Source organism: Styela clava, chromosome 7 (assembly GCF_964204865.1).
Source record: "Styela clava chromosome 7, kaStyClav1.hap1.2, whole genome shotgun sequence".
NCBI classification, from domain to species: Eukaryota; Metazoa; Chordata; class Ascidiacea; order Stolidobranchia; family Styelidae; genus Styela; species Styela clava.
In genome coordinates this window covers 9,933,452-9,959,784 of record NC_135256.1, presented here as the reverse complement: position 1 = coordinate 9,959,784, position 26,333 = coordinate 9,933,452, and the positions used below count along the sequence as shown (strand labels likewise).

Here is a 26,333-nt window from a genome sequence, read left to right as displayed (position 1 = left end):
TTCATCTTCAAAGTCCTATAACTGAAAAGCTATAACATTAATAAAACTAAGCCTAATTAAATCTATATAAAATATTTACTTGGTATATTTGTCCTTGGTCTTCTTCTGTTCTTCATTTCTTCATCTTCAAAGTCCTATAACTGAAAAGCTATAACATTAATAAAACTAAGCCTAATTAAATCTATATAAAGATTTACTTGGTATATTTGTCCTTGGTCTTCTTCTGTTCTTCATTTCTTCATCTTCAAAGTCCTATAACTGAAAAGCTATAACATTAATAAAACTAATCCTAATTAAATCTATATAAAAAATTTACTTGGTATATTTGTCCTTGGTCTTCTTCTGTTCTTCATTTCTTCATCTTCAAAGTCCTATAACTGAAAAGCTATAACATTAATAAAACTAAGCCTAATTAAATCTATATAAAGATTTACTTGGTATATTTGTCCTTGGTTCTTTCTTCTGTTCTTCATTTATTCATCTTGATAGTTCAATAACTGAGAAGCTATAACATTAATAAAACTAATCCTAATTAAATCTATATAAAAAAATTTACTTGGTATATTTGTCTTTGGTCTTCCTTCTGTTCTTCATCTTCAAAGTCCTATAACTGAAAAGCTATAACATTAATAAAACTAATCCTAATCAAATCTATATAAAAAATTTACTTGGTATATTTATTCTTGGTTCTCCCTTCTGTTCTTCATTTCTTCATCTTTAAAGTCCTAAGTCCTATAACTGAGAAGCTATACCATTAATGAAACTAATCCTAATTAAATCTAAATAAAAATTTACTTGGTATATTTGTCCTTGGTTCTTACTTCTGTTCTTCATTTCTTCATCTTCATAGTCCTATACCTGAAAAGCTATAACATTCATAAAACTAAGCCTAATTAAATCTATATAAAACATTTACTTGGTATATTTGTCCTTGATTATTCCTTCTGTTCTTCCTTTCTTCATCTTTATAGTCCTATAACTGAAAAGCTATACCTTTAATAAAACTAAGCCTAATTAAATCTATATAAGAAATTTACTTGGTATATTTGTCTTTAGTTCTTTCTTCTGTTCTTCATCTTCATAGTTCTATAACTCAAAAGCTATAACATTATTAAAACTAATCCTAGTTGAATCTATATAAAATATTTACTTGGTATATTTGTCTTTAGTTCTTTCTTCTGTTCTTCATTTCTTCATCTTCATAGTTCTATAACTCAAAAGCTATAACAATAATAAAACTAATCCTGATTAAATCTATATAAAAAATTTACTTGGTATATTTGTCCTTGGTTCTTTCTTCTGTTCTTCATTTCTTCATCTTGATAGTTCAATAACTGAAAAGCTAAAACATTAATAAAACTAATCCTAATTAAATCTATATAAAAAATTTACTTGGTATATTTGTCTTTGGTCTTCTTCTGTTCTTCCTTTCTTCATCTTCAAAGTCCTATAACTGAAAAGCTATAACATTCATAAAACTAAGCCTAATTAAATCTATATAAAACATTTACTTGGTATATTTGTCCTTGATTATTCCTTCTGTTCTTCCTTTCTTCATCTTTATAGTCCTATAACTGAAAAGCTATCACATTAATAAAACTAAGCCTAATTAAATCTATATAAAAAATTTACTTGATATATTTGTCTTTGGTCTTCCTCCTGGTCTTCATCTTCAAAGTCCTATAACTGAAAAGCTATAACATTAATAAAACTAAGCCTAATTAAATCTATATAAAATATTTACTTGGTATATTTGTCCTTGATTCTTCCTTCTGTTCTTCCTTTCTTCATCTTTATAGTCCTATAACTGAAAAGCTATAACATCAATAAAACTAATCCTAATTAAATCTATATAAAAAATTTACTTGGTATATTTGTCCTTGGTTCTTTCTTCTGGTCTTCATTTCTTCATCTTTATAGTTCAATAACTGAAAAGCTGAAACACTATTAAAACTAATCTTAATTAAATCTATATAAAAAATTTACTTAGTATATTTGTCTTTGGTCTTCCTTCTGTTCTTCAATTCTTCATCTTCAAAGTCCTATAACTGAAAAGCTATAACATTAATAAAACTAAGCCTAATTAATTCTTTATAAAAAATTTACTTGGTACATTTGTCCTTGATTCTTCCTTCTGTTCTGCATTTCTTCGTCTTCATAGTCCTATAACTGAAAAGCTATACCATTAATGAAACTAATCCTAATTAAATCTAAATAAAAAATTTACTTGGTATATTTGTCCTTAGTTCTAACTTCTGTTCTTCATTTCTTTATCTTCATAGTCCTATACCTGAAAAACTATAACATTAATAAAACTAAGCCTTATTAAATATATATAAAAAATTTACTTGGTATATTTGTCTTTGGTTCTTTCTTCTGTTCTTCATTTCTTCATCTTTATAGTTCAATAACTGAAAAGCTAAAACAATATTAAAACTAATCTTAATTAAATCTATATAAAAAATTTACTTTGTATATTTGTCTTTGGTCTTCCTTCTGTTCTTCAATTCTTCATCTTCAAAGTCCTATAACTGAAAAGCTGTAACATTAATAAAACTAAGCCTAATTAAATCTATATAAAAAATTTACTTGGTACATTTGTCCTTGATTCTTCCTTCTGTTCTGCATTTCTTCATCTTCATAGTCCTATAACTGAAAAGCTATACCATTAATGAAACTAATCCTAATTAAATCTAAATAAAATATTTACTTGGTATATTTGTCCTTAGTTCTAACTTCTGTTCTTCATTTCTTTATCTTCATAGTCCTATACCTGAAAAACTATAACATTAATAAAACTAAGCCTTATTAAATCTATATAAAAAATTTACTTGGTATATTTGTCCTTAGTTCTTTCTTCTGTTCTTCATTTCTTCATCTTCATAGTTCTATAACTCAAAAGCTATAACATTAATAAAACTAATCCTAATTAAATCTATATAAAAAATTTACTTGGTATATTTGTCTTTAGTTCTTCCTTCTCTTCTTCATTTCTTCATCTTGATAGTTCAATAACTGAAAAGCTAAAACATTAATAAAACTAATCCTAATTAAATCTATATAAAAAATTTACTTGATATATTTGTCTTTGGTCTTCCTCCTGGTCTTCATCTTCAAAGTCCTATAACTGAAAAGCTATAACATTAATAAAACTAAGCCTAATTAAATCTATATAAAAAATTTACTTGGTATATTTGTCCTTGGTCTTCTTCTGTTCTTCATTTCTTCATCTTCAAAGTCCTATAACTGAAAAGCTATAACATTAATAAAACTAATCCTAATCAAATCTATATAAAAAATTTACTTGGTATATTTGTCCTTGGTTCTCCCTTCTGTTCTTCATTTCTTCATCTTTAAAGTCCTAAGTCCTATAACTGAAAAGCTATAACATTAATAAAACTAAGCCTAATTAAATCTATATAAAATATTTACTTGGTATATTTGTCCTTGGTCTTCTTCTGTTCTTCATTTCTTCATCTTCAAAGTCCTATAACTGAAAAGCTATAACATTAATAAAACTAAGCCTAATTAAATCTATATAAAGATTTACTTGGTATATTTTTCCTTGGTCTTCTTCTGTTCTTCATTTCTTCATCTTTAAAGTCCTATAACTGAAAAGCTATAACATTAATAAAACTAATCCTAATTAAATCTATATAAAAAATTTACTTGGTATATTTGTCCTTGGTCTTCTTCTGTTCTTCATTTCTTCATCTTCAAAGTCCTACAACTGAAAAGCTATAACATTAATAAAACTAAGCCTAATTAAATCTATATAAAGATTTACTTGGTATATTTGTCCTTGGTTCTTTCTTCTGTTCTTCATTTCTTCATCTTGATAGTTCAATAACTGAGAAGCTAAAACATTAATAAAACTAATCCTAATTAAATCTATATAAAAAAATTTACTTGGTATATTTGTCTTTGGTCTTCCTTCTGTTCTTCATCTTCAAAGTCCTATAACTGAAAAGCTACAACATTAATAAAACTAATCCTAATCAAATCTATATAAAAAATTTACTTGGTATATTTGTCCTTGGTCTTCCTTCTGTTCTTCATCTTCATAGTCCTATAACTGAAAAACTATACCTTTAATAAAACTAAGCCTAATTAAATCTATATAAGAAATTTACTTGGTATATTTGTCTTTAGTTCTTTCTTCTGTTCTTCATCTTCATAGTTCTATAACTCAAAAGCTATAACATTATTAAAACTAATCCTAGTTGAATCTATATAAAATATTTACTTGGTATATTTGTCTTTAGTTCTTTCTTCTGTTCTTCATTTCTTCATCTTCATAGTTCTATAACTCAAAAGCTATAACAATAATAAAACTAATCCTGATTAAATCTATATAAAAAATTTACTTGGTATATTTGTCCTTGGTTCTTTCTTCTGTTCTTCATTTCTTCATCTTGATAGTTCAATAACTGAAAAGCTAAAACATTAATAAAACTAATCCTAATTAAATCTATATAAAAAGTTTACTTGGTATATTTGTCTTTGGTCTTCTTCTGTTCTTCCTTTCTTCATCTTCAAAGTCCTATAACTGAAAAGCTATAACATTCATAAAACTAAGCCTAATTAAATCTATATAAAACATTTACTTGGTATATTTGTCCTTGATTATTCCTTCTGTTCTTCCTTTCTTCATCTTTATAGTCCTATAACTGAAAAGCTATCACATTAATAAAACTAAGCCTAATTAAATCTATATAAAAAATTTACTTGGTATATTTGTCCTTGGTTCTTTCTTCTGTTCTTCATTTCTTCATCTTGATAGTTCAATAACTGAAAAGCTAAAACATTAATAAAACTAATCCTAATAAAATCTATATAAAAAATTTACTTGGTATATATGTCCGTGGTTCTTCCTTCCGTTCTGCATTTCTTCATCTTCAAAGTCCTATAACTGAAAAGCTATAACATTAATAAAACTAAGCCTAATTAAATCTATATAAAAAGTTTACTTGGTATATTTGTCCTTGATCCTTCCTTCTGTTCTTTCTTTCTTCATCTTTATATTCCTATAACTGAAAAGCTATAACATTAATAAAACTAAGCCTAATTAAATCTATATATATAAAAAAAATTTACTTGGTATATTTGTCTTTGGTCTTCCTTCTGTTCTTCATTTTCAAAGTCCTATAACTGAAAAGCTATAACATTAATAAAACTAATCCTAATCAAATATATATAAAAAATTTACTTGGTATATTTGTCCTTGGTTCTCCCTTCTGTTCTTCATTTCTTCATCTTGATAGTTCAATAACTGAAAAGCTAAAACATTAATAAAACTAATCCTAATTAAATCTATATATATAAAAAAAATTTACTCGGTATATTTGTCTTTGGTCTTCCTTCTGTTCTTCATTTTCAAAGTCCTATGACTGAAAAGCTATAACATTAATAAAACTAATCCTGATCAAATATATATAAAAAATTTACTTGGTATATTTGTCCTTGGTTCTCCCTTCTGTTCTTCATTTCTTCATCTTCAAAGTCCTATAACTGAGAAGCTATACTATTTATGAAACTAATCCTCATTAAATCTAAATAAAAAATTTACTTGGTATTGTTGTCCTTGGTTCTTTCTTCTGTTCTTCATTTCTTCATCTTGATGGTTCAATAACTGGAAAGCTAAAACATTAATAAAACTAATTCTAATTAAATCTATATAAAAAAATTACTTGGTATATTTGTCTTTGGTCTTCCTTCAATTCTTCATCTTCAAAGTCCTATAACTGAAAAGCTATAACATTAATAAAACTAAGCCTAATTAAATCTATATAAAAAATTTACTTGGTATATTTGTCCTCGATTCTTCCTTCTGTTCTTCCTTTCTTCATCTTTATAGTCCTATAACTGAAAAGCTATAACATTAATAAAACTAAGCCTAATTAAATCAATATAAAAAATTCTCTTGGTATATTTGTCCTTGGTTCTTTCTTTTGTTCTTCATTTCTTCATCCTGATAGTCCTATAACTGAAAAGCTAAAACATTAATAAAACTAATCCTAACTAAATCTATATAAAAAATTTACTTGGTAGATTGGTCCTTGGTTCTAACTTCTGTTCTTTATCTTCATAGTCTTATAACTGAAAAACTATAACATTAATAAAACTAAGCCTAATTAAATCTATATAAAAAATTTACTTGGTATATATGTCCGTGGTTCTTCCTTCTGTTCTTCATCTTCGTAGTCCTATATCTGAAAAGCTAGAACTAATAAAACTAATCCTCATTAAATCTATATAAAAAATTTACTTGGTATATTTGTCTTCAGTTCTTCCTTCTGTTCTTCATTTCTTCATCTTCATAGTCCTATAACTGAAAAGCTACAACATTAATAAAACTAATCCTAGTTAAATCTTTATACAAAATTTACTTGGTATATTTGTCTTTGGTCTTCTTCTGTTCTTCATTTCTTCATCTTCAAAGTCCTATAACTGAAAAGCTATAACATTAATAAAACTAAGCCTAATTGAATCTATATAAAAATTTACTTGGTATATTTGTCCTTGGTTCTTTCTTCTGTTCTTCATTTCTTCATCTTGATAGTTTAATAACTGAAAAGCTAAAACATTAATAAAACTAATCCTAATCAAATCAATATAAAAAATTTACTTGGTTTATTTGTCCTTGGTTCTCCCTTCTGTTCTTCATTTCTTCATCTTCAAAGTCCTATAACTGAGAAGCTATACCATTAATGAAACTAATCCTAATTAAATCTAAATAAAACATTTACTTGGTATATTTGTCCTTGATTCTTTCTTCTGTTCTTCATCTTCGTAGTCCTATATCTGAAAAGCCAAGACTAATAAAAAATAATCATCATTAAATCTATATAAAAAAATTACTTTGTATATTTGTTATTAGTTCTTCCTTCTGTTCTTCATTTCTTCATCTTCATAGTCCTATAACTGAATAGCTATAACATTAATAAAACTAAGCCTAATTAAATCTATATAAAAAATTTACTTGGTATATTTGTCCTTGATTCTTCCTTCTGTTCTTCATCTTCATAGTCCTATAACTGAATAGCTATAACATTAATAAAACTAAGCCTTATTGAATCTATATAAAAAATTTACTTGGTATATTTGTCCTTGGTCTTCCTTCTGTTCTGCATTTCTTCATCTTCAAAGTCCTATAATCGAAAAGCTATACTATTAATAAAACTAAGCCTAATTAAATCTATATAAAAAATTTACTTGGTATATTTGTCCTTGGTTCTTCCTTCTGTTCTTCATTTCTTCATCTTGATAGTTCAATAACTGAAAAGCTATAACATTAATAAAAACTAATCCTAATTAAATCTATATAAAAAATTTACTTGGTATATTTGTCTTTGGTCTTCCTTCTGTTTTTCGTCTTCAAAGTCCTATAACTGAAAATCTATAACATTAATAAAACTAAGCCTAATAAAATCTATATGAAAAATTTACTTGGTATATTTGTCTTTAGTTCTTTCTTCTGTTCTTCGTTTCTTCATCTTCATAGTCCTATAACTCAAAAGCTATAACATTAATAAAACTAATCCTAATTAAATCTATATAAAAAATTTACTTGGCATATTTGTCCTTGGTTCTTTCTTCTGTTCTTCATTTATTCATCTTCATAGTTCAATAACTGAAAAGCTAAAACATTAATAAAACTAATCCTAATTAAATCTATATAAAAAATTTACTTGGTATATTTGTCTTTGGTCTTCCTTCTGTTCTTCATCTTCAAAGTCCTATAACTGAAAAGCTATAACATTAATAAAACTAAGCCTAATTAAACCTATATGAAAAATATACTTGGTATATTTTTCCTTGGTTCCTCCCTCTGTTCTTCATCTTTTTAGTCTTATATCTGAAATGCTAAGATACCAATAATAAAACTAAATATAATTAAATTGATATGAAAAATGTACTTGGTATATTTGTATTTGGTTCTTCTTTCTGTTCCTCATTCTCATAGTCCTATATCTGAAAAGATAAAATAGCATTAATAAAACTAAGCCTAATTGAATCTATATAAAAATTTACTTGGTATATTTGTCCTTGGTTCTTTCTGTTCTTCATTTCCTACTCTTTATAGTTGTGCATCTGAAAAACTGGGATACAATAATAGTAATAATAATAACTAGGCCTAGTGGTAATAGTGGGAATGTCCTAATGGGTAAATCTATCAAAAATAAAATATAAAATAAAAAATATATTCAAAAACAAACAAACAAAAAAGCCATGGCATGCCCTGTTAACTTTTTGCTCTTTCGTCGTTCTCTTGATGTCTTGTTTCCTGTTGAAAATATCTCAAGAAATATAGAATAGAAAATAAATGAGATAGCAACATTTTTTTAAATATGCAATATATAGATAGAGACTATTACGTAATTTTTAAATATGCAACATCAAAAGTATACATAAAACATAATTAATATGATTGTACTCTGAAAATTAGCATATTCTCCGAAAAATAAAAATGCACTAACGGTTTGGTATATTTGAAGTTGTAACACACAAAACTATAATCAGGTAAAAATAGCACTATTTTCAGAGGAATCCAATATTCTCAACAAAGTACCAGTAATAAACATTAATCAACAAAAATCAAAACATTGTGGATATATTTATTGGATATCAAAAAAAATATTGGATATGGAAAATATAAAGAATAGTTTTGGTATATATGAATATGTCTAATTGTCTTAAACTATAGAAAATTAAGGCTAGTAGGAATGACGCCACCAAAAAGAGGCTTGTCAAACACCCTACATACTCGGATTTGTAAAATTCTTTGATTGTCATTTAAATTCTGATTTTAAACGAAAGTACCGACATTCAACTGTATTGTCATGTTTACTGTCATAAATTTTGAAATAAAAAAATTTTGACCACTACTTGCCAGATTCTGTGGTCTTTTATATTTTAGTATTGGCCGAACAAATATTGCTACTATGATTGCCATGCTGTGTATTCCCTCCCTTCATGGGCCCACCATTCACCAGAACCCCATCCCCCCTCCCAACCCCTGTGTATGTGAGTGTAATATATTTGTTTTTTGTTTTGTTTTTTGATGGAGATTCGTCTACAGAAGAGTCAAACCATGCCGGCCTGGTTTGTTTTTCGAAGACGATTCCAAACAAAGAACAAGCAGTGTTTATAAAGTACCGGTAAGATTAGATTTGTGTGTTAGGTAGCATTGACAACCATGAATAGACTTTATTTAGTTCGTACTGATTACAAATGGTATCAAAATGAGTAAATAAGACAATAATGAGATATCATAGCATTATATTTTGAATGCTCATTTCTTATTAATAAAAAAAGGATTTGTATAATTAAGTTATATGACAAATATGTTGAATGACGCCGCCTTCTTCATGCCAAATTATTTAAGTAATCACAGGAATGTATGTTTAGAATGGAATGGAGTGATGGAATGGAAAATTTAAAATACAAATTTAAACGATGTTTTGGTATAATAAATATATCCACTATTTAATTTTACATAAGACATGAACTATAAATTCTTAATTTTCCATAAATATGGAATCAAATATAAAAATTGTATTGTAGTGTAATGATGAATGCAAAAAAAAAATTGATTTGGTTTCTAAACAATGGTTTGATCAAGAATCTGTTTCCGTTTATTAAAATCACAAGAACATGATTGGTCGACCCATTTGTTCTTGCATAGAAGATTAAAGTACGTATGCCATTGGGTATAGTCTAAAATAGTCTCATGGCATTGGGTATAGGCTAAAATAGTCTCATGCCATTGGATATAGTATAAAATAGTTTCATGGCATTGGGTATAGTCTAAAATAGTCTCATGCCATTGGGTATAGTCTAAAATAGTCTCATGTCATTGGGTATAGGCTAAAATAGTCTCAAGTGCAGCTCACTGCATTTGTTCGTAAGTAGTTCTCAGACATGTTTGATAAAACTCTCTTTCAGATTTGAATACTCAAGCTCTACCATTTTTTATGATTCCAAAATCCAAGTTCTTTAATTGAGAAGCCTGTAGAAAAAAATATACAATTAACCATAATGTCTATGATACGATATTCTTTTTTGCATTCATTTAATTGAGGAAATAAATCTTAGTAGTTGTATGAGAAGATCTTTCTAATTGTAGGCACAAGATAGGGTATTGATTGATCCCATGTGATATCATTCCAATTTTTTTCAAGGTTTGCAGTGAAAATGGTGTAACGTGCTCAGACAATGGACTTACAAGCAGGGGTCGGCAACCTTTTGTCGCTCGCAGACCAAAATTAGGGTTGCAAGTCATTGGCGCGCCGCACATGGTTTTGGAAAGTTAAAAACTTTTTCACACAGATCAGAAGTTATATTTTAAGCTGTACTTGAAGAAAAAAAAAATTTACGTATGACTTGTTTGAGTTTTACAAGAAGAAGATACTTTTTATAGTAAAAATCAAGCAGTGATACATCTACCGAATAGAATATCGATTTATTTAATCATTGCATTGCATCACAAAAAAATCCAAGTGAATATTTCCTGCGCCAATAAACCCATTGCACTTAGCATCAACTTTTTTAGGTTTTGTTGATATTTGTCTAATTATAATTGAATTATAGTCTCATTAAACGAGGAATTGTGAATTATGTAATTGTTAGGTTATATTATGATTTAGTCTACACGTGTCTTACAATAAATTTTGTAACGTAAAGAATATAATCGTCAAAACAGTTGTTTTGTTACCATAATTCAGTGACACGTCGCGGGTCGGATTATATTACTCTGCGGGCGGGATCTGGCCCGCGGGCCGTAGGTTGCCGACCCCCGACTTACAGCATAACATTCAATGCAATTTTATGAATTCGTATGGGTTAGTAAATGTGACCCAATAATAATTTACTTTTATTTCGCATTTATTATGCTAATGAAAACAATATACATATCCATTTTAACAAATTCATTACATCAGTGATATCAACATTTCTACCCCCGCAAACTGACAACATGAAATAAAATAAACTCGAGTACCGGCATCAGAATATTGGAATATTATTAATGATTTCAACCTAACGTAAGCATGTAAGTAAAACATGTATAACTTATACATCGTCTCATCTTATTGTTTCCTACTTTTTTACTGCGTGAAATTATAAAATTTGACACTAAAACATGTTAATCAACTTTACGTTACTTGATTCGATCTCACAAATGAAATGTTAAATGTCTTACGGATAAAAATATTAAATTCAAAAATTTAATTTTGATTGGTCTCATTATCGGGTCTTGCATGTTTCACAAATACTCGATTTTTTGAATAATGACACGTTTCCTAGAATTTTCCCACTAACCATATCCATATAAACTTTCTTATGTTTCATAGTCATGTCATCTCCACGTTTTTTTCTCGCAAACGTATATGGCATTTTTAATGGAGGTGGCTATGATGACTATCTTGCGACAGAGTTTGAAATTAAATATGAAAAAATTATACTTTAGTTATCAGATTTTTCACGTATTTGAATGATATAAATAAAAGTTCGCATTTAATGGCTATTAAACAAATCTGGGTCGGGCATTTAAAACTAATTTGATGCATTTGTAAACCAAATTTATAGGTAAATCAACAGACAACAAGTCAATATATACTTTCTTACTATTGTTATATACTTTCTCGAGTCGAAATTCGCAAAATGCTTTGAACCACTGAATTGTCGACTGACCGACATACGGACTGCGCATTCTGAGAAGTCAGATTTACAAAAAGTGAACCCAAAACAACGAATTTTAAAGAGCGAAGCAAGTCCACAAAAGTCTCATTGAGAGTAGGGCAGTTTGAACGTTTACGCAAGTTTCAACAAATTGTTATGGTCTTACTTTGTTCGGTAAGGGCAAATGTTTAATTTCAAATACTTTTTATAAATTTCATAATAATTGAGAGGTAAAAGCGATACTTTTTGATTGAATAGATTTCGAAATCCTTGATATATTTTGAAAAAAAAAGGTTCAAGAGATATTTAAAAAACTGGCAATTGAGATTAGGAAATGGGAGAGTAGTTTAAAAAAATTAATATTAAGAGATACAAAAGCTAAATGAGATTTGGTTCCAGTCTGTCAGTTAATTTTGTCTATATCTAATCTAAAATAAGATTCAACAGCAAATATTTGGAAATGAATCCAGGCGATTTTTATCGAAAACATCTATAAACTAGACTTGAAAAAAGTTATAGCTTCAAATACGACACTTTTCGACTCAACATAGTTCTTGGGCGTCACGAAACCGCCAGAAGAAGACTCGGAAAATGGATATCGAATTGCTAACACTTCCATTAGAGATAATTTGTATAAAAGTAGTCGAGAAAAAAATCTAGCAGCAAATTTCTCACTGAATTTTTTTTTTTTAATTTGGTGTGACAATAAATTTGAAAAACACTTTCTAGAAATTTGCGTTTTAAGTCATAACTTTTGCAAGGACCCCTAATAATGCCTTAAGATCAATAACAAGAAGACACTATTTTGTGCCTGCAAATAATAGAAAGCCTAAGTTAATTTAAGATGCGGCCCGCGGTTTTACCCAGGTATTGATATCTGGCCCGCCTGCGAAAAAAGTTGCACACCCCTGATTTAAAAAGATGATTCAAACAAATCTCACATTTCTCACAAGTTTCATGGAAATTTCCGTTTTTCTGCGATTTTTTTCAAAACGTGATGTTTTTCTCAAATTTAACACTTTTTGCAATAGTCACAAAATTCCTTTGTACATATCCATAATACACATCATTTAATATTTAAAAAAATAAATATATCACATGAAAAGAAATTGATGTATGCGATCGGGACGCGTTAATTGGTTAAGGTGCATTGTAAACTGACGTTAATGATCTCGGCATTCAATTAGAAAACTCATAGCACAACGTCGTATTTCGTATTTCACATATTCCAAAATTCACTAATTTTTAAATTTCTTCCTAATTGCATGTAATATTAAACAGAAGAAAACGTACGAAGGGAAGCAATCTTACTGCTACAAAATAAATTCATACTCAATATACAAAAAGAATAATTTGTCGCAGATTTCGCCCAAAAATTACAAACAATTTATCCATCCACGGCCACAAATTTTAAGAGATGAGTTACATGAGCGAGTAAAAACCATAAAATGCAAAGAAAATAATTATTTGCAGAGAGATATACAAAAAAAGTCTGTAAATTGTTACAATATAATATGTGTGCCATATCACGAATTTCAAATTAAACTGATAAACGTGGAAGTTTGCATATCTGCAGGATAATTTTCACATAAGTAAGAAGATGGGTAAAGAAAAGATTTCGTAAAATTATTTCAGAGGACCTTCATCGAACCCCCGGATACAGCTCCCTCAAACGCTATAGGTACAATCGAGCCCAAGTTAAAAAAAAAACGCTATAGACAGTGTCGTACTCATTACATCATATTCACTGGTTAATAGTCCAATTAGTGAACTGTTCAGAATGATTGTTTTCACCTTTTACCGTTAAATTACGTTTTGTTGGGCAGAATAGTTAAATACACGGCGCGATTCTACGAAATGAAATGGTCTGGTTCTAATAGACTTTGTCGCAGTAAATTATGAGCGTATTGGTGCTCAAACTGGCGAAAGAGGTAACAGAGAAATGAAATCTTTCTGCTATAAATACGAAAAGAATATTTTGTCCCAGATTTCGCCCAAAAATTCCATATATTACCTATTTGGAATAATCTTTAAGTACGGTGATGTTTAACCGAGTATACTATAATAACCAAGTGTATACTGAGTCAGATCCCGGGTATACAAATTGGGATACGCTGAACTACAGTCTGATTTAAATAAATTGCCCGGGCGGTTTTGTGTTTTTGAACAGGCACAGGTCACGTCCGACATCGGGACTCTCACTAATTCATAAGTGTTTATCGGCCACAGCCACAAATTTTGAGAGATGAATTACATGAGCGAGTAGAAACCATAAAATGCAAAAAAAATATTTATTTGTGGAGAGATATACAGAAAGAGTCTGCGGCTACGTTATTTTAGCACACATAATATCTTGTTACCAGAGTAAGACTTATATCATGACTTCACTAAACGACTTTTTTATACTTTATATTACTAAAAAACGTTCGTTGTTTGCACGATACATACAAAGAAAATAAAAATTGAAAAATATCGTCACGCTAATAACCGAATTGCGTAAGTCATTTTTGGCGATTTTGAGTTTTTTTATAAAATAGGTATTTAGGTAATACTGCGCACCTGTTTGTTAACTCAGAATTTATTTTAAGAATTCCGAAACCCATAAAAATGGAGATTTAGTATGACATGCCCATTTGTGCAATTGTTTAGTCATAATGAATTATCATTGTTACCGCAGGACTCTTGTGACGTCACAAAGGCAAAATAACCTCGGCGAAGTATTTTCGAGTTGTGGCATCTCGGATTCTAGCTTAAGCGCGTATTAATTTAAATTTATACTACAGTATAGGAAGACGTGCACTTGTGATATTCACTGTCCAAGTCCAATTCCCCTTGGTTGGCTTTTATATTAGGTGCATTGCTGTTTTATTCTTTATATTTAATCTTAGTCTTATTTCGGTGGGTGTGCAGAGCGTGTTATATTGATGATATATATATATAATTTTAAACATAAAAAATAATGTAATTGAAACTGATTAGCTATTTTGGGGATTAGACATTGTAGATACTGAGAATTACATTCGTTTTTGAAATTTTTAGTTTTCAGGACTGGTGCAGATAGTAAAGTTACAAAATTGCGTATGTCCCAAAGTCATAGACACATTTCTGTCTAAGTCACAGTGCGTAATTATGACGTCACTTAACTGCGTCATACAAATTAACTTAAATCAAGCTACGTTCAAAAAATTGAACCATGGCAAATTATTGACTCTCAATGGCATAACAATATCATTGGGAAATTTGTTACGTTTTTCTCAAAACTGCTAAAAATGACTTACGCAATTTGGTTATTAGCGAGACGATATGTAACACGTAGTAAAAGGTTCAAGGGCGCTATTTTGGTGTATTAGATTTGCATCTTTTGTACAAAGCCCTTGACACCAATGCAAAAATGTAATATTTGATAAAACCACTTGCGCCAAGTTTTAAAAATAAATAATTATCTAGTTAGTGTAAATTTATATTTCCAGCGCAATCTGCATTTCTAACCCAAACCCGGACAGGATAATTATTTATTTATTATTTTAACGTTAGCGGGGGTGTTTTGTTATTACCGGGGGAGAAGGTGTACAAAAGATACCTAATTGATCCTAAATATGCAAATGAAATTGAAAGATTCAAAAGATTTCGATTACATACTTGCTCTGCTGGCCAGACTCGATGGGCTTCCATCTTGATCATGAATATCAGACAAATGACCTCGACGAAATTCTTTTGATGAAATTGATGTACTGTCTTTCTAACGTTCAAGCAGTCTCTTAAAAGGCTGAAAATTAATGTATTTTTAGTTCATTCTAAAATTATCAGAGGTGTATTTAGCTTAGGATTGCGACGCAAAAAGAGTGAAAAGTTCTAATCCTAAATTGTTACAATGAATATTTTCAAATTGGAAATAATTGAAACTCGTATTGAACCTAATCACTAATTCCAAATTAAACAGCTAAACGTGCAAGTTCGGGTATCAGTGGTGGAATATGGAAAATTTTACATAAGTAACAAAACTGGGTAATGGAAAGACTTCATGGCATAGAACTATTGCAGAGGATCTTCATAGAACACCTGGAACAGATCGATCCCACGGGGGTTGGGTTTAATCGAACCCAGTTTAATAAACACCGTTATGAACAGTGTCGTGCCCATTACGCCATATTCACTGGTTATTGCTCCAGTTAAAGGGTTGTTTAGAATGATTTTTGCTACTTTTTAATGCTAAATTACAGGTATGTTGGGCAGAATAGTCAACTCCAAGGTGCGATTCTACGAAATAAAAATAGTTGGTTCTAACAGACTTTGCCATAAAAAATTTTTAGGCGCGCGTTCTTGCTTAAACTAAACAAAAAACGTACAAAGAAATTCAATTTTTCTGCTATAAGATAAGCTTAGGCTCAATATAAAAAAAAATTGCCGCAGATTTCCCAAAAAATTACAAATATTACTTATTTGGAATGATCTTCTAGTGCAGTGATATTTAACAGATTATACTATACACCAAGTGTATACCAAATCAAACAAAAAGTATTATCGGTGGAGAGATATACAAAAAAAAAACAGTACTTCCGAATTAGGCCTTAATATCTTGTACAAATACTACGGAAGTCACTCGACTAGTCCCCGAACTCGTAATAGAACTGAAATAAGGGTATTAGAACAAAATTATGGCCTAAATCTAATCTGGTACACATACTAAGTTCCAGTGTCCGCCATCTTGGTACACAAACTTTGGGAGTACCGAAAAGTCTGTGGCTACGTTATTTGCTAATTTCTAAGCAAAAGCTATGCTTATAATTCAACGTCAATTTTTACGTTTTTTGTTACACGTAATTTAAAATACATAATATCTTGTGACAAGAGTACGACCTGTCATCATTTCACTAAACAACACCTTTCTCCAATTTATAATATTAAATACCCTTTGTTATTTGCAAGGTATATACGATAAAAAATAAAAATTGAATAACTATGTAGTATGTAACACGTAGTAAAATTTTCAAGAGCAATATTTTAGTATATTAGATTGGGATCTTTCGTACAAAAACTTCTACACTAAAGCAAAAATGTGAGACTCAATAAAAACACATAGTTGAAGTTTTAAATTAGTAATTATCTAGTTAGGGTTAAAAACAGACTGAAATTCTTTAATTTCCATCGCAATCGATAGGGGTTGTGCAAAAGATACTTAGATTGAACCTAAATATGCAAATTATATTGAAAGAATCAAAAAATTGCGATTACATACTTGCTTTGGTGACCAGACTCGATAGGCTTCTATCTCAATCAGTGATGAATACCAGGCAAATGACGAGGCAATTCTTTTGATGAAATGATGTACTGTCTTGCTAACTTTCAATCAGTGTTGGGGAAAACTGAAAATAAATTTATTTTTAGTTCATTCTCGAATTATCAGTAGCGTATCTATTGTATGACAACTATAGCTCCTACCATTGGAGACTTAGGATTGCGGTGCAAAAAGAGTGATAAGTTTTAATCCTGAATTGGTAAAATAAATAATTTCTGCCTTATCACGAATTCAAAATTACGGTCGGTAAGTAGTTAAACGTGGATGTTTGCATAAAAGCTGGATAAAGGAAAGATTTCGTAAAATTATTTCCGAGGACCTTCAGGTTTGGTTTAATCAAACCCAGTTAAAAAACACCGTTATAGACAGTGTCGTGCTCATTACGTTATATTCACGGATTATTGCTCCAGTTAAAGCAGTGTTTCCCAACCCGAGTCCGCGGTCTCAAATGAGTCCGCGAAGCGTTTGAATGGGTCCGCAACGAGCCAGAAATTCACTGCGGACCACAAACGTTTTTGCGAAAGTTAACTATCAGCCAAGTTACGATTTAGGTTAAAATTCACATAAAACATAAAAAGCAATGTTATTCATATAACATTAATCAAGTCAATTATTACTAGTTACTGAGTATGGCTGGGCATATATTCGAATATTCAACTATTAGAATAGCAATTCCCTATTCGGAAATTTGGTACCAGGTGACGCAACTGGTCAGAACGATTGGATTTCACAACTCACTAGCGAATTTCCGACGAATACACGTCCACACGCGTGGTGTTTCTCGCGAGTTCGAACAACGAGGAATAAATTTTTTTTCTAGTAGGTGTCAATGGGGGCAACCCAAATTTTTTTAAATGAAAAGCGGCAATACAAAATACTAAAAATAAAACGGAAAACACCATAACTTTAGTTTTATGATTGTACGCGACCGACTAAAAACGCTTCTTTAGAAATTGCAAATCGCAAAATTTTGGGTGATACTGTAGTATTATGTACCAGCGCATTTTCCCTTAGGCCCCCACATTGGTACGTACAGTACTGGAGCGCCATAAGTGTTGTTCGAACAGCTCAGATTTGTTGAATTCACAAAAATACGAATCAAAACAAAATATAAATCGGGCAGTTTACAACGCTTTTCTGTGTCCACGAATTGTCATAATATTTTCTCATTAGTATTGCTTCTATTACGTCAACACAACCGTAGATTAAAATGATCACCATTAAATTAATATTAAAGCAAGGCGGTGAATATGTATTTTTGATTTACTAATATATATACTTTAAAATATTTTTAATAAGAACTAATTCAAGTTGATTTTTCTAACGACGATAACTAATTTGCAAGATCTCTAAAAATATGTATCAAAACTAAATATAATCGTGCAATATGTTAGAAGATTGCTGTGGCATTTTAAAGAAGTAATGCCTATCATCTTGTCATAAGTCGACGCAACCGCGAGTTACCATGAACACAATTAAAATAGAAGACATTTTAAGACATAGGCATTTTAAATTCTCGTCGTTGTCATGGATTGAGTATAGTGCAACAGAAAAGGCCATTATACAATAAAAAGTCGGCTCTTTCAACGGGCGCGTAATTGCGTCGAATTTCCGATTTTGAAATTCGTTGTCCCAGATTTCGCCCAAAAATTACATATATTACCTATTTGGAATAATCTTTAAGTATGGTGATGTTTAACCGAGTATACTATAATAACCAAGTGTATACTGAGTCAGATCCCGGGTATACAAATACTAATTGGTATACGCTGAACTACAGCCTGATTCAAATAAATTTCCCGGGCCGTTTTGTGTTTTTGAACGGGCACAGGTCAAGTCCGACATTGGGACTCACTAATTCATAAAGTGTTTATCGGCCACAGCCACAAATTTTGAGAGATGAATTACATGAGCGAGTAGAAACCATGGAATGCAAAAAAATATTTATTTGCGGAGAGATATACAGAAAGAGTCTGCGGCTACGTTATTTCTGAGTACAATCTATAGTCACAAATCAACGTTAATTTTGAGGTAGTTTGTTAATTTAGCACACATAATATCTTGTTACCAGAGTAAGACTTATATCATGACTTCACTAAACGACTTCTTTATACTTTATATTACTAAAAAACGTTCGTTGTTTGCAGCAGCAAGACTATTTATTGAATTACTAAAGAAAATAAAAATTGAAAAATATCGTCACGCTAATAAGCGAATTGCGTAAGTCATTTTTGGCGATTTGGAGTTTTTTATAAAATAGGTATTTATGTAATACTGCGCACCTGTTTGTTAACTCAGAATTAATTTTAAAAATTCCGAAACCCATAAAAATGGAGATTTAGTATGACATGCACATTTGTGCAATTTATTTAGTCATAATGAGTTATCATTGTTACAGTAGGGCTATTGTGACGTCACAAAGGCAAAATAACCTCTGCGAAGTATTTTCGAGTTTTTGCATCTCGGATTCTAGCTTAGCGCGTATATTTAATCTTAGTCTTATTTCGGTGGGTGTGCAGAGCGTGTTATATTGATGATATATATAATTTTAAACATAAAAAATAATGTAATTGAAGCTGATTAGCTATTTTGGGGATTAGACATTGTAGATACTGGGAATTGCATTCGTTTTTGAAATGTTTAGTTTTCAGGACTGGTGCAGATAGTGAAGTTGCAAAATTGCGTATGTCCCCAAGTCATAGACACATTTCTGCCTAAGTCACAGTGCGCAATTATGACGTCACTTAACTGCGTCATTCAAATTAACTTAAATCCAGCTACAATCAAAAAATTGAACCATGGCAAATTATTGACTCTCAATGGCATAACAATATCATTGGGAAGTTTGTTACGTTTTTCTCAAAACTGCTAAAAATGACTTACGCAATTTGGTTATTAGCGAGACGATATGTAAATAAATAATTATCTAGTTAGTGTAAATTTATATTTCCAGCGCAATCTGCATTTCTAACCCAAACCCGGACAGGATAATTATTAATTTATTATTTTAACGTTAGCGGGGGTGTTTTGTTATTACCGGGGGAGAAGGTGTACAAAAGATACCTAATTGATCCTAAATATGCAAATGAAATTGAAAGACTCAAAAGATTTCGATTACATACTTGCTCTGCTAGCCAGACTCGATGGGCTTCCATCTTGATCAGTGATGAATATCAGACAAATGACCACGACGAAATTCTTTTGATGAAATTGATGTACTGTCTTTCTAACGTTCAAGCAGTCTCTTTAAAAGGCTGAAAATTAATGTATTTTTAGTTCATTCTAAAATTATCAGAGGTGTATTCAGCTTAGGATTGCAACGCAAAAAGAGTGAAAAGTTCTAATCCTAAACTGTTACAATGAATATTTTCAAATTGGAAATAATTGAAACTCGTATTGTGCCTAATCACTAATTCCAAATTAAACAGCGTAACGTGGAAGTTCGGGTATCAGTGGTGGAATATAGAAAATTTTACATAAGTAAAAAAACTAGGTAATGGAAAGACTTAATGGCATAGAACTATTGCAGAGGATCTTCATAGAACACCTTGAACAGATCGATCCCACGGGGGTTGGGTTTAATCGAACCCAGTTTAATAAACACCGTTATGAACAGTGTCGTGCCCATTACGCCATATTCACTGGTTATTGCTCCAGTTAAAGGGTTGTTTAGAATGATTTTTGCTACTTTTTAATGCTAAATTACGGGTATGTTGGGCAGAATAGTCAACTCCAAGGTGCGATTCTACGAAATAAAAATAGTCTGGTTCTAACAGACTTTGCCATAAAAAAATTTTAGGCGCGCGTTCTTGCTTAAACTAAACAAAAAACGTACGAGGAAATTCAATTTTTCTGCTATAAGATAAGCTTTGGCTCAATATAAAAAAAATTGCCGCAGATTTCCCAAAAAATTACAAATATTACTTATTTGGAATGATCTTCTAGTGCAGTGATATTTAACGGATTATACTATATACCTAAGTGTATACCAAATCAAACAAAAAGTATTATCGGTGGAAAGATATACAAAAAAAAACAGTACTTCCGAATTAGGCCTTAATATCTATTAGTACAAATACTACGGAAGTCACTCGACTAGTCCCCGAACTCGTAATAGAACTGTAATAAGGGTATTAGAACAAAATTATGGCCTAAATCTAATCTGGTACACATACTATGTTCCAGTGTCCGCCATCTTGGTACACATACTTCGGAAGTACCGAAAAGTCTGTGGCTACGTTATTTGCTAATTTCTAAGCAAAAGCTATTCTTATAAATCAACGTCAATTTTTACGTTTTTTGTTACACGTAATTTAGAATACATAATATCTTGTGACAAGAGTACGAACTGTCATCATTTCACTAAACAACACCTTTCTCCAATTTATAATATTAAATACCCTTTGTTATTTGCAAGGTACATACGAAAAAAATGAAAATTGAAAACTATGTAACACGTAGTAAAATGTTCAAGAGCAATATTTTAGTATATTAGATTGGGATCTTTCGTACAAAAACTTCTACACTAAAGCAAAAACGTGAGACTCAATAAAAACACATAGGTGAAGTTTTAAATTAGTAACTATCTAGTTAGGGTTAAAAACATATTGAAATTTTTCAATTTCCATCGCAATCGATAGGGGTTGTGTAAAAGATCTTTAGATTGAACTTAAATATGCAAACTATATTGAAAGAATCAAAAAAATACGATTACATACCTGCTTTGCTGACCAGACTCGATAGGCTTCTATCTCAATCAGTGATGAATACCAGGCAAATGACGAGGCAATTCTTTTGATGAAATGATGTACTGTCTTGCTAACTTTCAATCAGTGTTGGGGGAAACTGGAAATAAATTTATTTTTAGTTTCTTCTCAAATTATCAGTAGCGTATCTATTGTATGGCAGCTATAGCTCCTACCATTGGAGACTTAGGATTGCGGTGCAAAAAGAGTGAAAAGTTTTAATCCTGAATTGTTAAAATAAATAATTTCTGCCTTATCACGAATTCAAAATTACGGTCGGTAAGTTAAACGTGGTTAAACGGTTAAACGTGGATGTTTGCATAAAAGCTGGATAAAGGAAATATTTCGTGAAATTATTTCCGAGGACCTTCAGGTTTGGTTTAATCAAACCCAGTTAAAAAACACCGTTATAGACAGTGTCGTGCTCTTTACGTAGTATTCAGGGATTATTGCTCCAGTTAATGGGTTGTTTAGAATGGTTGTTTCCACCCTTTTAACGCTAGATTACGCGTATGTGGGACAAAATAGTCAACTCCAAGGTGCGACTCGACGAAATAAATGGTCTGGTTCTAACAGATTTGGCCTTAAATAATTATGAGCGTGCATTGGGGATCAAACTAGCGAAAAGGAGAACGAAGAAATGCAATTTTTCTGCTATAAGATAAGCTTATACTAAATATATATACAAAAAAGATAATTTGTCGAAGATTTCCAAAAAAATTACCAACTTGGAGTAAATTTTTCAGTGCAGTTATATTCAACCGGATATACCATAAATAAGCAGGAGTATACCAAGATAGATCCCGGCTATACAAATAGCAATTGGCATACGATGATACACTAGAGCTATAGCCTGATTCAAACAATCAAATTTCCCGGCCCGTTTTGAGTTTTTGAACGCGCGCAGGTCCCGTTCAACATCGGGCTCAATAATTTATGAAGTATTTGTCTGTCCACGTCTCGAAATTTCCGAGTAAAAGCTATAGTTACAAATCAAAGCCAATATTTCCCTTTTTTATTTAGCACATATAATATTTTGTGACCAGCGTAAGACTTCTATCATAACTTCACCAAACAACTTTTCTGCGCTATTTTATTAAATAATCTTGGTTATTTGCGAAGTATATACGATGAAAATAAAAAATTGAACAAGGTGTAACATGTAGTAAAAGGTCGAACAGCGCTATTTTAGCATATTAGATTGGAATATTTTGTAAAAAGCACTCAACAATAATGCAAAAATAGGCGCTCCTGAAGTATGCGTACCAAGATGTCGGACACCATAACATAGTATGTGTACCAGGTTAGGGTTAGGCCATAATTTTAGGTACAAATACTACGGGAGTCACATGGCTAGTCCCCGAACTCCCAAAAGAACTAAAATAAGGAAAATTGCATTAACATCATAGTCTAACCCTAACCTGGTACACATACTGCGTTCCGGTGTCCTCCATGGTACGTGTACTTCAGGAGTACCCCAAAATGTGAGATTTGATAAAAACACCTCCGCCAAGTTTGAAAATAACAAATCAGTAACTAGTTAGGGTCAGAAACGATTTTAAAATTTGAATTTCCAGCGCAATCTTCATTTTCGGCCCAAACCTCAAGCCAGTAGTTAATAATTTCCTTATTTTGAGGGTTTGTGTGAGTGTTTTGTTTTTGACCGGGGGATTTGTTCAACCTCCAACGATCCTTAGATTGAACCTAATTATACGATTAAAATTAAAAGATTCCGATTACATACTTGCTTTGCTGGTCAGACTCGATAGGCTTCTATCTCACTCAGACGAATTTCTCTTATTGATGACGTAGTATACTGCCTTGTCAACTGAAAGCTGAAAATAAATGTATGTGACATGATCGTCGTATTTTCACCCAAAATAATAACGTACAAGTATTTCAATTCAACAACAGCCTTTCGAAATTGTGATTCAACCATCAAGGAGCGCATTTTAAAACTTTTGCGTAGATAAATCCTTTCAAATAATTCAGAGATTTCCCCTAAATTTATGAAATATTACTTATTTGGAATGATCTGTCGGTACATTGTGTTGCATCTCATCTTGTATATGACTTATTACTTCTGTTAAGTATGTGGCATTACCATATTGATTACATGAATCCATGGATGTCGAAAAGTCAAATAAAATGTATAAATATTACCTGTAGATTTTCCCTCGGTTTCGTTACATCGTGTCTTAGCATCTTCAATTTCAACATCAACAACAATTCTGCATCTGAAAAGTTAAGATATTAATAATACACTGTTGCAGAACTTTCTAATGCGGGAATGGGAATACGTCTAACCACAATAACTAAAATATAAAAGTAAAAAAGCCAAGTATTTATCAATCTATGAATTTGGAGTTAAATTTGAGGTTTCGAAAGTTATCTATATTTCATTGATGTAAAGCGTGCCATGTGAAATGCAGCTTACGTAGTGACTTATATCGGGCGCGGCCTAAAAAAGTGCGAGAATCACTGAATTCTAGGATATATATAATATGCGAGGACTCCTGAGAAAATATCGAATATCTGATGAATGAAACAGCAGAGCTATTCCATTAACTTCGTATCTTTCGCTAACTCGTCAATTTAGAATAAGTCTCAGGTATGTTTAGATTTTTAGTTCATATTGAAAATTATAGGAAATTGTAATTTCAACCAGAAAGATTTAGAAATCATGTTTGTGAAAAGCAATATGTACAAAAATTAAGATAGTAAGCAACAACATTAACCAAATAAATAAAAAAATATAGAGTTTTAGGGAAACCATATAACAGCTTTACAAACGCTTGTTTATATTTAGCTTACCTGAATATTGTTCCAAAGAGACAAACTGATAAGGAGTAATATTCCAGCACCAACCACACACAAAATCGACCGCGCTTCATCATGTAACTTTGCTACTGAGGCGTTGTCGCTTGTGCTTCCCGCGCGAAGAGTGGACGAAAACGCTAATTAGTCCTTTGTAATTAAAAGTTTTTAATTAGTCCCGTTATTTCAGTATCTAACAACCCTGGATCGCTGCGAGCGGATCACGCTTGTGACACGTGATCACAAAACATAAACAATGCAGATGACATTTGGTATTTGCTTAATATTACTTGTTGTGACAGTTTGAATGCCCAATTTACACTAATTTCTCCATCCAAACCAAATGTTGGAGACATAACATACATAGCCATACAATTGAGTTACATGTGAAAATCCTGTTTAATTTTTCAGACCGATGGTAACAATTGATAAAGACTCGATTTAGCGCAGAGCTAGCCCAAACTGGAGTTGCGACACCGCAGGTGAGACGCAGCAAGTTTTGGGGTTGCACAGAATACTCGAATTTTACACACAGAGTACTACCGGAATATCTAATGTAAATTTTATACTTTTGATTCAAAACACAACTATTAAAACTAATGAAACGTATAAATTCCACTAAACATTGCATAAAATCATAGAAGCGCTGGGCTTGCATCGAACTGCAAAAGTTTTGGAAGCCCATATTGAACCAACTTTCAAATCAGTGATTCGTAACCTTTTCGAGCCATCAGAGAATCCTTTTTATTACTCAGGGAATTTCGTCAAACCCCAAAGTTCTGCCAGGTTGAACCAGAACCTCGTAGGGGGAGTGAATTTTGTGCAAGGTATAACACAGGGGTGGGTACCTTTTTCGGCTTGCGTGATAAAATCGGCTAAATATTTTTAGAAATTTTTTTGCGTGCCGACAAAAATTAAAAACAATGCTTTGCTTAAACATGCACAGGCAGATTCACTATTCGAAAAAAATCAGTCCGACGAATATATGTGATTACTTTTCTTATTCTATATATATCAGTATATGAGACTTCTACTGCTACATTAACGCTGATAGAGATTGGACATTGGGTTTAAATTTTGTAACTTTCAAAAACATACATGACATACCGGTTTCATGTTTTAGGCTACTTCTGTTACGAGACTAAATAAAGTTCATAGCTGAGAACAGAGATTCCCAAGTTTATGTAGAATAAAACAAAATATTTCCAATTGAGTGTTGTATTTCAACACAAAACACCGTTGTCGGGAAATATGGATATCGTTGGACATAGGTAGATTCCGGTTTTATTTTAAAGTCTTTCCCTACGGTAGAATTTTATTTTTTTTTGATATTTGTAAGGTAAATTACTATATATTATAATGCATCGATTTTATGGTGAACAAATTCTTATAATATTTTCAATTAAGTGTTGCATTTCGACATAAAACATTGCTGTCGGGAAATATGGATATCGTTGGACATAGGTACATTCCGGTTTTATTTTGAAGTTTTTCCCTACGGTAGAATTTTTTTTTATATTTTGGTATTTGTAAGATAATTTACTATATATTATGATATATTAATTTTATGGTGAACAAATCATTAGAATATTTCCAATAGAATGTTGTATTTCGACACAAACAACCGTTGTCGTGGAAATATGTATATCATTAGATGTTATATCATTAGACATGGGTAGATTCCGGTTTCATTTTAAAGTTTTTCCCTGCGGTAGAATTTTTTTTTTTTGATATTCGTAAGATAATTTACTATAAATTATAATATATTAATTTTATGGTGAACAAATTGTTAG

At 30.9% G+C, this 26,333-nt stretch overlaps 1 long non-coding RNA gene across 2 annotated transcripts; it reads right to left on the bottom strand.

Annotated features, from left to right (window-relative positions):
- Nucleotides 1-7,786: 7,786 nt before the first annotated feature.
- On the bottom strand, nucleotides 7,787-24,681 carry LOC120328940 (uncharacterized). 2 transcript variants are annotated; one of them, XR_013477308.1, is made up of 6 exons: nucleotides 24,538-24,681; nucleotides 23,887-23,960; nucleotides 23,468-23,558; nucleotides 21,697-21,823; nucleotides 20,101-20,222; nucleotides 7,787-10,012 (listed from the first exon to the last, which is right to left on the bottom strand). It is a non-coding gene; the product is annotated as an uncharacterized LOC120328940 (long non-coding RNA). The 2 variants fall into 2 exon arrangements; XR_013477307.1 differs by lacking the exons at nucleotides 20,101-20,222; nucleotides 21,697-21,823 and adding exons at nucleotides 15,322-15,448; nucleotides 16,919-17,045.
- Between the last annotated feature and the right edge of the window lie 1,652 nt (nucleotides 24,682-26,333).